Raw genomic sequence first — 16,235 nt, 5'->3', positions numbered from 1 at the left:
CTGTAGCAATATATACAGCACATTGACTTTATGTTTCAATTAATATCAAGATTTATTGTCCCAACTGTTAAATATTGACTTAAGCCAACAGAAGTCAATATCTGCTATTTTACATGCTCGATATTAAACTTGGTGGGGAAGGCTGAAGGCCATGTCTTAAGCCTTCATGTAACTGGTCATTAACTGCTTGCAAATACCTCCCCCTCCCCCCCGCCCCAACTTTCATTATTACTTTTACAAACAGTGAGAAGTTAATAAATGAAGAAAATAGGTTGTATCTCAGATGTCTATTGAGTGCTGTAATTTTTGTCTTGTTTGTTCATCTCTCCCTAGCAGTTAATGACTGGGAAGCAAGCCTTCATTTTCAGTGTTCTACTGGGTGCATAATAAGCATTGTGTTATTGCAGACATAGTGACCTAATTTTCAAATGTGAATAGTGATTTTGGATGTCTCCAATTTTGGTGTCCAACCTAAGACACCTTAAAGGAGCCCCATTCTTTTTTCAGAAAATGGTGAGTGTTGTGTATTTGGTTGTTGTGGTAATAAAACGTTGTTGCTATGGCAACTGATTTAGATTATTAGGGGATAGCCCAGCCAGTTTTGGCAATATAAAATGGCTGCTTTTAAGGTTTATAGCTCTCTTTGTCTCAAGTGATTTCTTCCTAAAACTGCTGCCCCCAAGGATACAACAAAGTAGCAATGAGGATGGGATTCCTGTGCTGCCCCAGCAACAGAAGGAAGTAGAAGTGAAGGTACAAAAAAAAACAAAAACCTTTTTGCTGTTCGAAGGGGGTGAGAACTGGCTTGTTTGCACTGACTGTGCAACCTGAAACTAAAACTACACTTACGGGGCCATTGGAAACTTTTGAGGAGACTATAGTGCAATGGCACGTATATACTGATCATTTTGAGCTTTGACATTACAGAAGAGAAGAAGGTGCCAATATTCTTAAGTGTTGTATGGGCTAAGACCTATTCCCTGCTACACAGCTTACTACACCCTGTTAAGCCTGAGACCAAATCTTAAGTGACATTGTGGAAATCCTGGGGTTCCATTTTTCTCCAAAACCACTGGTAATTGCTGAAAGAGAGAGGTTCCACAAATGAGACCAAAAAGAAGATGAAACAGTTGTACAATTTGTAGCAACTTTAAAAAGGCTTGCGGAACACTGTGAATTTAAGGAGATATTAAATGATGCCCTATGAGACAGGTTAGTGTGTGGCCTGCACAGTGAAGCTATACAGAAGCACCTATTGACAGAGGCTCAGCTTACCTAAAGAAGGCTGTTGATATTGCAGTCTTCATGGAACTGGCTACAAAGGAGGCACAATACATCCCCTAGGGTGCATTAGGTGTCACAAGAACCTACACACAACTGTGAGGAGTCAGTAATGTTACCGCTGTGGTAAGCCGGATTACCATGCATCAGAATGTTGGTGTAAGGACCTGGTGTGTCAACACTGTGGCAAAAAGGAATACATTAAGTGTGCTTGTAAACAAAAGAAAAAGAGGCCTGTGGTCTGGCTGACCAAAAAGGGAAACCTGCATATCCTATAGCAGACCCAGGATGACCAAGGAGACACGTCATCGCAAGAAGAAGTGCCACTGCATGTTTTGTCTTTGGCAGTGGGCTCACATGAATACTGGGTAACCCTGTTGTTGGATGGAAAACCTATACGCATAGAACTGGACACCAGTGCAGCCGTCTCGCTGGTCTCAGAGACTGTGTATAAAGAAAAGCTACAGCATCTTCAGCTTAAGGCAACAAAAACTGTTCTGAAGACGTATACGGGAGAAGCTGTGCCCATGTTGGGCACTATTGATGTTAAGATGGAGCTCAATGAACAGGCTACTAAATTGCCACTGTTTGTGGTGAGAGGTAATTACGCAGCCTTAATGGGTAGATCTTGGCTTAGGAAGATTCAGCTGAACTGGGCAAAAGTGCACCAAATGACTAAAGAAGAAACTGGTCTGACTGCTATACTAAGGAAACATGCTGCTGTTTTTGGAGAGGATCTGGGAAGTATGAAGGGAATCACTGTGACATTAAACCTGACAGTCAACCAAAATATCTGAAAGCCAGAACTGTGCCATATGCCATCAGGCTGAAAGTTGAAGCAGACTTTGAGTGCCTGGTCACAAATGGAGCCCTAATACCAGTTACCCATAGCCCATGGGCAACTCCTATCATTCCAACAGTGAAGAAAGATGGCTCCCTCCAGATTTTCGGTGATTTTAAAGTCTCTGTCAACCCAGTGTTGTGTACAGAGCAATACCCGCTTACCCACATCAATGACCTCTTGACATGTCAGGCCTGGCTGGGGGACAAAAGTTCAGTAAGATTGATCTGAGTCAAGCATATTTACAGATGCACATCAGTGAAAAGTCCCAAGAGCTGTTAACTGTTGTGACACATAAAGGGCTTTATTGATACTGTCACCTACCCTTCGGAATAATGTCTGCTCCCGCCCTGTTCCAGAGGGCTATGGACCAGATCTTGTGTGTCTTGCCAGGAGTCCAGTGCTATCTGGACGACATCCTGGTCACTGGAAGGAATAAGGAGGATCACCTAAAGAATTTAGAGGCTACCCTACAAAGACTGGAAGAGTATGACCTACGAGTCCACAAAGATAAGTGTGAATTCTTCCAGCCCTCTGTTGAATATTTGGAACCTATCACTGATGCTACAGGTCTTTGTAAGGTCCCTGCAAAAGTTAAGGCTATTGTGGAGGCTCCCCCTCCTCAAAATGTTAGCCAGTTTCACTCGTTTCTAGGAATATTGAACTATTATGGAAAGTTCATCTCACAGTTAGCCACACTGCTAAAACCACTTCACGAACTCCTTGGGCAGAACAAGGCCTGGAAGTGGATTGAAGCCTATGATGTTGCATTTAACAAAGCTAAGGGTACATTGCTAAATTCTGAAGTTCTGATGCACTTTGATCCATCCTTATCCCTACAATTGGCCTGTGATGCCTCCCCTTATGGAGTGGGAGCGGTCGTGTCACACATTATGCCTTTGGGAGAAGAGAGACCTGTTGCTTTTGCTTCATGCACTCTAAGCAAAGCAGAAACTATGCCCAAATCAAAAGTGAGGCATTGGGAATCATTTTTGGAATTCGGAAGTTTCATCAGTACCTGTTCGGGAGGAAGTTTACTCTGCTCACAGGCCATCAGCCTCTGACTTCAATTTTTGGACCCCACACAGGCATTCCCCCATTAGCAGCTAGTCGTATGCAACGTTGGCACTGTTGCTTTCAGCGCACACATATGAAATCAAATATTGGAAATCCACTCTGCACGGCAATGCAGATGATGGTCTCTTAAGGTCACCTTTGCCAGTCAAACATCAAGATATTGCCCAGAAGGAAATCTTTTACTTTGAACAGCTGGAGAATACACCGATCACCGCTACTCAGGTAAAGAAGGCAAATCGCGTTGACCCAGTATTGTCCCAAGTTATGGACCTGGTGATGCATGGAACATCTCGACAAACCTCTCCAGTCTCACCTGACCTTGTTACTTACATGTCCAGGAGGACGGAGTTATCGATTCAGTCTGTTTGTTGTGGGGGAGACATGTCATTATCCCACCACCACTGAGATCACAGATGTTAGAACAGCTATATTCCGGTCACTGTGGAATAGTGCGCATGAAGGAAATTGCACGAAGCTATGCTTGGTGGCCTGGATTGGACAGTGCTATTGAAAAGAAGGCAAGAGCTTGTATGTCATGTCAGAGTGTGAGGAATGCACCCCAGTGGGCACTCCTACACCCAGGGGGCTGGCCTGAAAACCCATGGCAACATATTCACGTTGACTTCGCTGGCCCCCTTGAAGGAAGCATGTTCTTGGTGGTGATAGATGCGCATTCTAAATGGCCAGAAGTCTCTAATGCAGTCCACTACTGCAGAGCGTACTATCCAAAAACTACGGGCAGTCTTTAGTCGTTTCAATCTGCCAGAACAACTTGTGAGTGACAACAGACCACAGTTCGTCTCTAGGAGTTTCAAAATTTTATGAAGGCAAATGGGATACACCACATCACTTCAGCACCATATCATCCATCCACCAATGGACTAGCTGAAAGATTTGTGCAGACAATGAAACAAGCTTTGAAATCAGCAAGGGGACAATTATCCATTCAAAAGCGTCTGGACACCTTCTTACTATCCTACAAAAACATACCTCATGCTATGATCAAGGCATCCCCGGATTTTCTAATGATGGGACGACAGCTGTGCACTTGCTTTGATCTGCTGAAACCTTCTGAACCCCGACAAACTGCGCAACGTCAGCAGCAAGATCAAGTCATCAGAGGAAAAGACCGAACCTTTAGCCCGAGACAGCTGGTTTTGGCTCGGAATTATGCTTCTGGAGCTAAATGGGTCCCTGCCACTGTCGTCGCTCAAACAGGATCTGTTTCCCACACAGTCCGGACTGCACAGGACCTCATCTGGCAACGACATGTAGATCAGCTGTTGCCAGGTCATACCAGTCCTCTGGACACATCTTCAGTTGAGTTGCCTGACTTCACCACTTCCGGTGAGACACCGAATCAAGAGTCATCTGACTGTCCCCCTCTATTACTGTCGGCGGTTGAGATACACCCCCTGTCCGGAATGAGCTGATACCACATCCTCACCCATTTGTGCTACGAACCCTGAGCCCATTGTCAGGCCTGCACCCAAGACACTTTTGCGTGCAACCACACCAGAAGTCCGCTGTAATCCACCTAGAGACAGAAGGCCTCCCAAATGGCTGGATCTTTAGCTAGGGCGAACCCATGGTTACAGGGCAAAATAATCACTGGGGTTTAGCCAGGAACAGAGGCAATCTACCCTCCTTCTCTAGTTGAGTGTTTGTTTTATTTAGGGGATGTTCTTATTAAGGAATATGGTGTGTATTTGATTGTTGTGGTAATAGAACCTAGTTCAGTGTGTGGCAATAAATGGCTGCTTTTCAGGTTTACAGCTCTCTGTGTCTCAAGTGATTTCTTCCTAAAACTGCTGCTCCCAAGGATACAACAGTGAGCATGTATCCATGGCAAACCAGTTTGATTTAAGGTGTCTCAGTTGGGCATCCAAAAATTGAGGCACCCAAAAATCACTAGTCACATTTGAAAACTTAGTTCAGCATAGATTTTTACTGCAAAATATATGCATGTTTGCCCCACTCCAACATAAAGTTGCTGGCACCTCCTGGGAAACCCAAAAAGGTCCAATTCTCAAGTTTTGTAATCCTATAATTTAAAAAGTAGGAGAATATAGTTCGCTCTTTGGGCTGATGTCTCCTGTACATAAAGCTTCATTACCATGCAGAATCTTTCCATGTCCTGGCTAACTTCTAAATAAGAGTTATTAGTGGAAGCAATAGCAGAACTTTTATTCAGTGGCACTGCTATACCAAGTAGCATACTATACTAGTAGCATTACTATACTAAGAAATTAAACCCAAACAATCTACATTAATCAATACTGTGATGTTGCACTCCCTATGTTTTATGAAAATATGTTTCTGAGTGTAAATATGATGTAACTGGAATATGCTTTATGCAAAAGGTCTCTTGTAAGGTATCATTAGAAAGCTTATAATCTACTGAGAATGTTGAGCCGATTTTTATATATGTATCATTCTTGTATCTGAAACTAGGAATATGTAGCATAATTCTGAGGTCCTATTATAATTATGCAAAGTGTGGTCCATTAATGGTGGTTTAAAATCTTGATGGCTCCCATTGACTAGAACAATTAACTATAAATGGCTCTGTTTACCTGCAAGTCTCTACTACATATGTGTGGGCCAGTCCTGAAAGAATGGAGGGGAGCTCACGGAACATGTGAACATGTCACATGATACTGGAATCCATCTTTAATCTGGTGCTTTTCCATTTAGAAGGAGGGGTGGGAACCCAGAGAGAGACAAAGGATTCCCGCCTGTGCCAAAGATATAAAAGGGGGTGGAATAGAACAAAGGAGACTGCCAGTCATGAGAAATCCCCTAGTTACCACCTGAGCTGGAACTAACAGGAACTGTATCGGGGAAAGGATTGGGTCCAGACTAGGAAGGAGTCTAGTCTGTGAAAGAAGCTTACTGGAACATCTCTGAGGGTGAGATTTACCTGTATTCAGTTTCTTAATGTATTAGAGTTAGACTTGCATGTTTTGTTTTATTTTGCTTGGTAACTTACTTTTTTCTGTCTGTTATTACTTGGAACCACTTAAATCCTTCTTTTTATACTTCATAAAATCACTTTTGTTTATTAATTAACCCAGAGTAAGTGATTAATACCTGGGGGAGCAACAGCTGTGCATATCTCTCTATCAGTGTTATAGAGGGCGGTCAATTTATGAGTTTACCCTGCATAAGCTTTATATAGAGTAAAAAGCTTTAAATAGAGTATATTTGGAGTTTGGATCCCATTGGGAGCTGGGTGTCTGGGTGCTGGAGACAGGAGTACTTGCTGAGCTATTTTCATTTAAGTCTGCAGCTTTGGGGGCATGGTTCAGACCCTGTGTTGCAGGAGGTTAACGTATCTTGCTCAACAAGACAGGGTTCTGAAGTCCCAAGCTGGCAGGGAAAAAATCAGGTGCCAGTCCTAAGGTGGTCTCTTTGACCAAACCCATGACAAATACATTTCTAAAGTTCCTGTTAATACCAATGCAAATCAGGACCCTCAAAGATCAAGCTATATCCTAGGAATCCTCAAATGAAAGGAAAAAACCATTACAGAGAAACAATTACACCACCCCTAAGTAGTATTCCACTTTCTCTTGTGTCATCTGCCTTCCGTGGGGTTGCCTGTGTGTAACTAGGGAGAAAATCTGGACCTATTCTTTATATTCTATGACTAAAACTGGCCACATTACATTCTTCTCCCCTTCCTGTCATGAAAAAAATAAATTTGAGCTTAGACTGACTAATCTAACATGCCAAAAGCGCATTTCTACAACTATGCTCTAAACCTTTCAAAATAAGGTAACTGAGGGCTAATATTTCTTTGTATGACACTTTTCCCACCTTTGCACACACATTTGTTATTTATTTACTTATTTGTATTATCGCAGCACCTAAGGGCCCCACTCATGCATCAGGACCCCATTGTGCTAGGCACTGTACAAATACTAAACAAAAACAGATAGTCCCTGTCCCAAAGAGCTTTCTAAGTATAAGACAAAATAGAATCCACTTAATACAAAACAATAGTAATTAAACAAAATATATAATGCAAGCTAAAGAATACCCTGTAAAATACTGGGAGGCTAAAAAAAAGATTCATAGTTTAAAATCATCACACATGCTTAAAGTGGGGGAAATAACTTGAGTTACAGCTAGTTATGTTCCTGGGCACCAATGGGTAACCAAAAAAGCCCAACCCTGCCAAATTGTGCACATAATCCTGTAGCTAGTAGTGTTCTGTGTGTGACACTCCCATTGAAATGAATTACTTTTATACAGACACAGAGGCAACTACAGGATCAGGTCTTAAGATGGTAGTGTGAAATAGTGTAAATGACATACTCAGGACAGACCTAGGGTGAAATCCTCTCCCCATTGAAGTTAATGGCAAAAAATAATAATAATATATGGAGATATACCTATCTCATAGAACTGGAAGGGACCCTGAAAGGTTATCAAATCCAGCCCCCTGCCTTCACTAGCAGGACCAAGTATTTTTGCCCCAAATCCCTAAGTGGCCCCATCAAGGATTGAACTCACAACCCTGGGTTTAGCAGGCCAATGCTCAAACCACTGAATGGAGCCAGGATTTCACCCCTAGTGTCTAATTATTAACTTGTCTTTTGAATCGGAAGCCCTTTATAAGTCCCATCCTCCATTTCATTGTGGAAATTTGCATATTACTTTGTACATTATTGCATCAAAGGCATCTTTTGGGTTAATGCTATTCCTAAACAAAGCTTGACTTGTGATGTCTGTTAACCCAAGTTTGTGACATTGACTTTGAAAGAAAAGTGATGTGAATGACAGCAGTGTTTTCTCAGCATGACCTGCACTATTATCCTGTTTTGGTGCTCTGACTCTATGAATTTAAAAGGCTGGGCAAATGTACAGTAAGAAACCAAACAACAATCCAAAAATGGTCATTCATGCAACTTTAATTTTGTTTTATACATCCCGTATGGGCCAACTAAATCAAATTGCATGTATTTAAACACTTTATAGAGTTAGTCACAGTTTCCCCTTTTTTTAAATGCTTAGAGCTACAAGAAATGTCACATCTCTAATCTTTGACCTCTGTTAAAGACCAAGAAAGTGAGCTAACCAAAACTGTCTGTATGATTACAATTCCCTCAGCAGTAGGTACAAGAAAGTATCCTCTGTTCTTAACTTTTTAGCATCAATTGTCTGTCTGCCTGACTACTTCCCAACAATCAAGGAAACTTTGCGCTGTTAGGTTAATTGCTGAGCAAGGGAAAACATCCCTTTTCAAGATTTTAATGTATTGAACATCCCTATTCAAAATTCATATTTCTTTTTAATAACAAGAAAAAAGTAAACTGATTTCAAGGTGGTAAAAGAACAGCAAAACCCTAAGCACTGAGCAAAGTAAACACCAGGTGAAAGACAAAAGGGTGGAAAAATTGATTATGCCACTTGGCTGCTCTCCTGAGGAAGATAAAAGAGGCCAGGATATGCTCCGCTACTCCCTGCATGTAGAAGTCAGGCTTGGAAACAATACTTTGACATCTCTGCCATGCAGATAACTCCAACAAGCAAGTCTGCTGATTTAACTATTCACACTTTGTATTTTTTGTGCCCACTGATTGACAGCTACAGAACATATTCTACTGGCCCAATCTGTATGCTGGTTTTAATAACAAAGGGAAAGAAAGAATTAGGAGAGGAAAGAGATTAAATTGAAAAGAAAAATTATTAAATGAACGATAAGGTGTGCAGGGCCTACGGAATCTGAGACTCTGCAAATGTATGCTTTACAACAGGGGTGGCCAACCTGTGGCTCCGGAGCCACATGCGGCTCTTCAGAAATTAATATGTGGCTCCTTGTATAGATACCGACTCTGGGGCTGGAACTACAGATGCCAACTTTCCAGTGTGCCAGGGGGTGCTCACTGCTCAACCCCGGCTCTGCTATTGGCCCTGGCCCCACTCCATTCCTTCCCGCCCCTTCCCCTGAGCCGGCCGTGCCCTCCTCCTCCTCCCAGAGCCTCTTGCATGTCACAAAACTGCTGATCAGGAGGTGCGGGTCGGGGAGGGGGAGGCGCTGATCAGTGGGGCTGCCAATGAGTGGGAAGTGCTGGGAGCAGGGTGGGAGGGAGCTGATGGGGGGCCTGCTGACATATTACTGTGGCTCTTTGGCAATGTACATTGGTAAATTCTGGCCCCTTCTCGGGCTCAGGTTGGCCTCCCTTGCATTACAAAGAATGTTGGGAAGAACTGTTCCGCTTTCCAAATGTGGGTCATAGTCATGGTTTTAACTAACATTCCATAATATTTCTAAAACAACAAACCAAAGGACTAATCCTGTAATGTGCTGTGCACTCTCAATCCGGGCTGGCTTTAGCAAGAGCGGGGCCCATCCCCAGGAATCAGGCCGCGCTCCAGCCAGGGTTGAGGGGCTTGGGTCCGAGCTGGGTCCAGGTCTGGGGGTGCTCAGCCGGCACGCTCGGCCGGGGCCGGCGCCCCATGGCACGAGCCTCCCCAGATCCCTCCTTGCGCCCCCCCACCCCAGTTTATCTGCTGCCGCCTGCCCCTGCTTGTTTTCAGACTTCCCGCGACCATCTGATTCGCGGGAAGCAGGGGAGGTGGAGGAGCAGGGAGTGGAGCGTTCAGGGGAGGAGAGGAGGGGGAAGTGAGCTGGGGGCGGGGTGGACAGCTGCGGGGCCCTCTTAGGCGCGGGGCCCAATTCAGCGGAATCGGCTGAATCAGCCTAAAGCCGGCCCTGCTCTCAATGGCTATTAAATACAATGGCAATTGAGGTCTCACAGCACTGCTCAGGAAGTGCTTAGCACCTTGCTGGGTCAGACTCTAAACTCTATATAACATTTTGCTGATAGAAGATCTAAACTGAGGAAATTCATCTGACAGTCATCGAAGAGGAGATATGAACCCCTGTGTAAGGCCAGTCAAATCAACTCAGTGATGAAAGATACAAGGCAGCATGATCCAGGCCATTTTCTGCATTGTCTTGGAGCAAAACTGCTAATGGTTTGGGGGGGGGGGGGGTTGTTTGTTTGTTTTGGTTATTTTATATATATAAACTTGGGCTTTGCTTCACCACTTAAAGTTCCTAGAAATAATAATTTCTGGGAGCTGTGTGAAACTACAAGCTGCATGGAGGAGCAGGATATTGGACTACAGACTGGTCTGGGAAACCAAAATAGAGTGAAGCTGCAGAAGAACCTTAAGGGCAAACAAATTGTGCCCTTAGGTATGCAATTGCAAGGACCATGGCTTTCTCTAGAAGTTGCAATGAATGTCTGATGGCAAAATTTGGCTCCAAAGATTAAGGGCCTAATCATGAAATCCCAAAAAGCCAAAGAGAACAGACGGCCATAAAAACCACGAAAGAGCCAGAAATGCTTAAACAGCTTGGAGTTGATGTTCCCTAGGTTTCCAGGGTCTCATGCTTTCAGAGGTTGGCTATCTGTGGAGTGGTTGTCAGTGTGTCCTTTTAATCTGGGGCATAACCTGAGTTCTGTGGAAATATCCCAGGGATCTCAGACATCTGTCAGGAGGCTGATGCCTTCTATGGCACTCATCCTGTCCCACTACCTGTAAAGAATGGCAGCAGAACTTTTTTATGACTGTTACTAGGCCTTCCTTCCTCCATGTGGGCTCTGTAAGCCCCTCTCTCTGAAGCAGGACTCTATGTACCATTTATATATTTGAGGAAATGCCAATTGCTATGTGATGGGTTGGATCACAGAAACCCCCTGGGAGCTGCCACCTGATGTGCCCAGACTACCTCTGCTTCGGCTTTCCCTGCCAGCTCGGGACCCCAGCATCCTGTCTTGCTGAGCCAGACACTCCTGTCTGCTCCAACAAAGACCAAGGGTCTGAATTACTTGCCCCAAAGCTGCAGGTTTACTTGAAAGCAGCTAACAGAAGTGTTCCTGTCTTTAACACTCAGATGCCCAACTCCCAATGGGGTCTAAACCCAAATAAATCCGTTTTACCCTGTATAAAGCTTATACAGGGTAAACTCATAAATTGTTCGCCCTCTATAATACTGATAGAGAGTATAGAGAGCACAGTTGTTTGCTCCCCCAGGTATTAATACATACTCTGAGTTAATTAATAAGTAAAAAGTGATTTTATTAAATACAGAAAGTAGGATTTAAGTGGTTCCAAGTAGTAACAGACAGAACAAAGTAAGTCACCAAGCAAAATAAAACGGGCAAATCTATGTCTAATCAAACTGAATACAGATAATCTCACCCTCAGAGATGCTTCAGTAAGTTTTTTTCCTCAGACTGGCACAATTCTTTCCCCTGGTTCAGCTCTTGTTTCAGCTTAGGTGGTAGCTAGGGGATTCTTCATGATGGCTCCTCTCCTCCCTTTGTTCTGTTCCACCCCTTTATATATCTTTTGCATAAGGCGGGAATCCTTTGTCCCTCTCTGGGTTCCCACCCCCTCCTTCTCAATGGAAAGACACCAGGTTAAAGATGGATTCCAGTTCAGGTGACATAATCACTTCATTGCCCACTTACCAGCACACAGACATACAGGAAGACTTACAGGTAAAACACACCCATCTGCAGACAATTGTCCTGGTTAATGGGAGTCATCAAGATTCCAAACCACCATTAATGGCCCACACTTTGCATAATTACAATAGGCCCTCAGAGGTATATTTCATATTTCTAGTTTCAGATACAAGACTGGTACATTTATACAAATAGGATGATCACACTCAGTAGATTGTAAGCTTTGTAATGATACTTTACAAGAGACCTTTTGCATGAAGCATATTCCAGTTATATTATATTCACTCATTAGCATATTTTTATAAAACCATATAGACCGCAACGTCACAGGCTATTCAGGGGATGATGCCATGGACAGGAATTTTCTCTAAACTCCTCCCATTCTCTACTCTGCCTTCTGCTCCCCAAAAGAGGGAGGAAGCTAATACTGTGTTAGCCCAACACCCTTCCCTTTGACAAATTTCAGGGGAAGGAAAGGGCTATACACACCATTCATTCTCTCTGCTGAAGAAAATTGCAGGGAAGATATGGCTCCAAGTTCTATAAAAATAGCATCCACATTACACTCACAAAATATACAGTCACATGCACAAACATGTAACTGATCAATCAAGCATCCATGTGTGTGCACACTTACCAGTTTGTGCATGGTGAAGGTTGTAGTTTCAAATGGATTCAAATAAGTAGAGTGCACTAGGAAGAAACAGAAAAGCTCATAAAAGGAAAATTGTATTTCCCTGAGGATGGGAAGACAAAATACAGGAAGATGAAAACAAAACCAAGCAAAAAACTGCACTGTAAGAGAAAATTGCATTATCTAAAGTACCAATTAAAGGCATTACTAGGCCTAGGTTGCCAGAAAAATGAAAGGGCCATTAGAATAACTACAACAAAGAGCTGATTAATGGGAAAGAATTGGGAAATTAAGAAGAAACTCTTTAAAAAAAAAATCGAAAAAAGAAAGAAGACGGAGATAGCTGGCACTGTGGGGAATAGGAGGGAGTGCAATAGTAGTAGTAATAATATCTTACCTTCATCCAAAGGCAATTTTGAAAACTGTGTGCTTGATGAGCCCATGCTGAACCAGGCACAACCAGTATTAACATCAACAGGAATTCACTACTGGTTTGCAGACACCTTTGGAGTGAAGAGTGACAGGCAGACAGGCAAAAGACACAGCAAACGGGCCAACAGTGAGCTGGGAAGGGAATATTGGCCAGAGACAGCCAGGCAAACTCACACTCCTAGAAAAAGTGCCGTGGGATCTTTGATGTCTATTCAAACTAGACAGGACTTCAGTTAACGTCTTGTCCCTAAGACACCACAAACTGGTGGTATGTTCTATCACTAGATTTCACCAACCCAGGAACAACTTTCAACTCCTGGATCACTGTAACAGTCTGACCATGGAGTCACAGACAGTCCTCTTGGGCACTGCAATTTATCTTGCCACCCAAGCAAGCTAGACTTAGTAATAAATGGTCATTTACCTGAAAAATTTGTAATTTTTGGTGTTGCTCCCAGTCTCAAGAGACCAGTCACTTACCCCAGATCAATTTGTACCTTAGATCTCCCACCTAAGATAATGCTGGTAGCCAATCCCAGAGTAAACAAACTTAGGATTTATTAACTAGGAAAAAGAAATGAGAGAGTTCCTTACAGGTTAAAGCAGGCACCATATAAGTACAGATGAGTTACAGTCTATGGTTCCACCATGCATCTGATGAAGTGGGTTTTAGCCCTTGAAAGCTTATGCCCAAATAAATTTGTTAGTCTCTAAGGTGCCACAAGACTAACTGTGGCTGATACAGACTAACACAGCTGCCACTCTGAAACCTTTTCCTAGACAGGAGGATATATAGTGTAGGTCCATTTAGAAGATTTCATATCACTACTGACTTGTTTCCTCTTCCCATGTTTCACATGCAGTCACTGTTCAAAGACTTCGGTGTTGCAGGGTGTCCTGCCTTCAAAGATAAAGCTTTTATGGCGATCCCTACACAGGAAAAAGCTTTTTTTCTTTTTGAAGATTTCATCTTCCAATAACATTCTGTATCATATTTTTCTGCTGGAGGATCTCTCCCTTAGACTTGCTGTCTTTGCAGAAAACCATCAAGAACCTTGGGCTCACCTTTCTCTGTCTTTGGGGGGAAGAGCGAGCTTTCTACAGTTGTTTAGGTTGACCAGGAGAGAGAGAACCCACAGCAGCAGCAATGAAAAGAAGGTTGTCTGGCAAGGAATGGATTGCACAGCGAGTTGAATAGCAGCTGAACTCTCCTCCAGTCTAAGGCCACACTCCCTCACTGCCCCTTGTACTTTACAGAGATCATTGACTACTTATTTTCAACTTTGGGAGTCACAGTTTGACCAAATAGCAGCTTTCCCAGACTACAATGGATGACATTTCACTTTTTGAAGGCCTGATCACTTTGCCGATAGAATATTGCAGGTGCCCCTCCGAGTGATTTGGTTTAGGGAATAACCATATTTTTTTATTATTATTTTTGCTGAGCAGGAAAAATAGTAAAGCATCTTCTAAATAATTCCACCTAATGTTTACATTTGGTGCTACAGAAACATGTAACAGTGGCTTTGACTTTACAGAATCTGAAAGAAAAGGGAAAATGATGGAAATTGCTCTGACCCTTACTACCAGCATAATAGAAGTGGATTATTTCAGTGTAAAGGGAGCTTTGATGTTTTGGGATGAAACTAAAGGATATTTATCACATATACTGCGTGATTTGTAAAAGCTGATAAGTTTATCTGAGGTTTAAAAAAAAAAATCGCACACTCACATGAATGCACATCACTCAGATATCAGAGTGAGTATCTATTATACATGCCGTGGGCCAAACTCTCCCTCTACATAACTGCAGTGGAGTTGCCAGGGAGTAACTGAGGAAGAATTTGGTCCTTTATAGCTGTTTTCTCAAGTCCTTTATATTTTATTCTCTGCTTCCATTGTGGGTTATGTATTTTAGATTATTTATCATTTGACCCTATCAGAAAATTGCACAGCTTCAGCAAAAACAGGAAACGAATGTGTGAGTGATTCCTGTTTAGCATTCATTTGGGAATATTCTTGACTGAATATTGTAACAGTATTAAGAGTTCCTGATAGTAATCATTCAAGTTTGTTACTCTCCCAAAAGCTGGAAAATGGGCCCAGAATGGTCTCCAACTACCTTGTGAGCCAGACAGATGTACTAGCAAGAGGGACACTTGTGAAGGAGGGGCTAGGTGACCCAGCCATAGAAATTAGCTGAGGCTAGACAGGCAAGGCAAGCACAGTATATAAACAAAAGCTTATTAGTACATGAATAGTTAAATATAGAAAGCCAAGCAGCACAACAGGCAGACCCTGGGTTTATTTTTCTTTAAAAAATAAATTACTTTTAAAATATCCTGAGTGGGCCAAATTCAGAGATAATGCATAAGGTAGTGTAAGTTAGACCCTCAGAGAGCCCTACTTACACCCATTATGCCCATAGACTACTTGCACCCACACAACCAATGGGTGAGTCTTATCTATGTATCATAGGGTTTTGTAGTGCACTGATCCTCCATGCGTCCCATGCATGTTAACTCCCCACCCTACTCATATCTTCTTCCTGATCTCTGACTTGCCAGTTACACCAGCTTCAACTTCACTTCAGGTCAGCCTAAGGGAGCTTCAGTAAATGTAAAGTTGGTAACCAAACACAAGGAGTTGTAGCACACACCATACGTCATCTCTGGGTTTGGCTGTGTGGGTGAGCAGTTACGGCTGGGGGCAGTAGGTCACATTTTAGGTTTTGTAAGGCACTGGATTTTAATACATTTCATATTCTCTTTTCACACTTTTAAAAATATTCTTTATTAATTTTGCTAAGACAAAAGAACCTACAGAGCTATTGAATGAATATACTCAAAATACTAGTTGATGTGATACTACAATTAAGTCTAATTCAAAATTACAGTGAAATAAACAAATTACACCTCAACTTCCCTACAGAAATAAACATAAATCTCATTGAAAATATACACAAGATGCATAAAAGTGCAAGCCACATATAAATGGAAAGGTATGTAAATCATATATCACTGAGGGAGATCGAGTTGTCCATTAAACAGAGGAGGTATTATACAAGTGAATGTTAATGAAGCAAAACCAGATATCTTTTTTTCTTCTCCCCGTATTTACAGATACATAGGGAGTCCACCAGTGACTGCCATTTATTCCAAACAGAATGAATACTTGAAAAATCCCATAACAAGGAAGTTAGTGTTTCTTTGCTATTCTTCAGCCTAAACTGTGACTTAAGTTATAAGATTTCTTCTTTTAAGTCTTAAATTAAACTCTATTATCTTGAGAATGATCCTAAATTGAACTGTTCATGTTGTTAGAGCCATAGAACCTTTTATGTATTGTTTGCAATAATAGTGTTCCAATTAAAACAACAAGGAGTCTGGTGGCACCTTAAAGACTAACAGATTTATTTGGGCATAAGCTTTTGTGGGTAAAAACCTCACTTCTTCAGATGCATAGAGTGAAAGTTACA

At 42.3% G+C, this 16,235-nt stretch overlaps 1 long non-coding RNA gene across 2 annotated transcripts in view; it reads right to left on the bottom strand.

Annotated features, from left to right (window-relative positions):
• LOC128837639 (uncharacterized) overlaps positions 1 to 13,916 on the bottom strand; it is a 49,711-nt gene extending 35,795 nt beyond the window's left edge. For both annotated transcript variants that reach the window (XR_008445005.1, XR_008445004.1), the window contains exons 1-2: positions 12,723 to 13,916; positions 12,329 to 12,384 (exon numbers count right to left, since the gene is read on the bottom strand). This is a non-coding gene — a long non-coding RNA (uncharacterized LOC128837639). The remainder of the gene's footprint in view (positions 1 to 12,328; positions 12,385 to 12,722) is intronic.
• Positions 13,917 to 16,235: the final 2,319 nt, after the last annotated feature.

This window comes from Malaclemys terrapin, chromosome 5 (assembly GCF_027887155.1).
Source record: "Malaclemys terrapin pileata isolate rMalTer1 chromosome 5, rMalTer1.hap1, whole genome shotgun sequence".
Taxonomy (NCBI): Eukaryota; Metazoa; Chordata; order Testudines; family Emydidae; genus Malaclemys; species Malaclemys terrapin.
The sequence above is the reverse complement of the archived record's forward strand: the minus strand, read 5'-3'. Positions and strand labels throughout refer to the sequence as shown.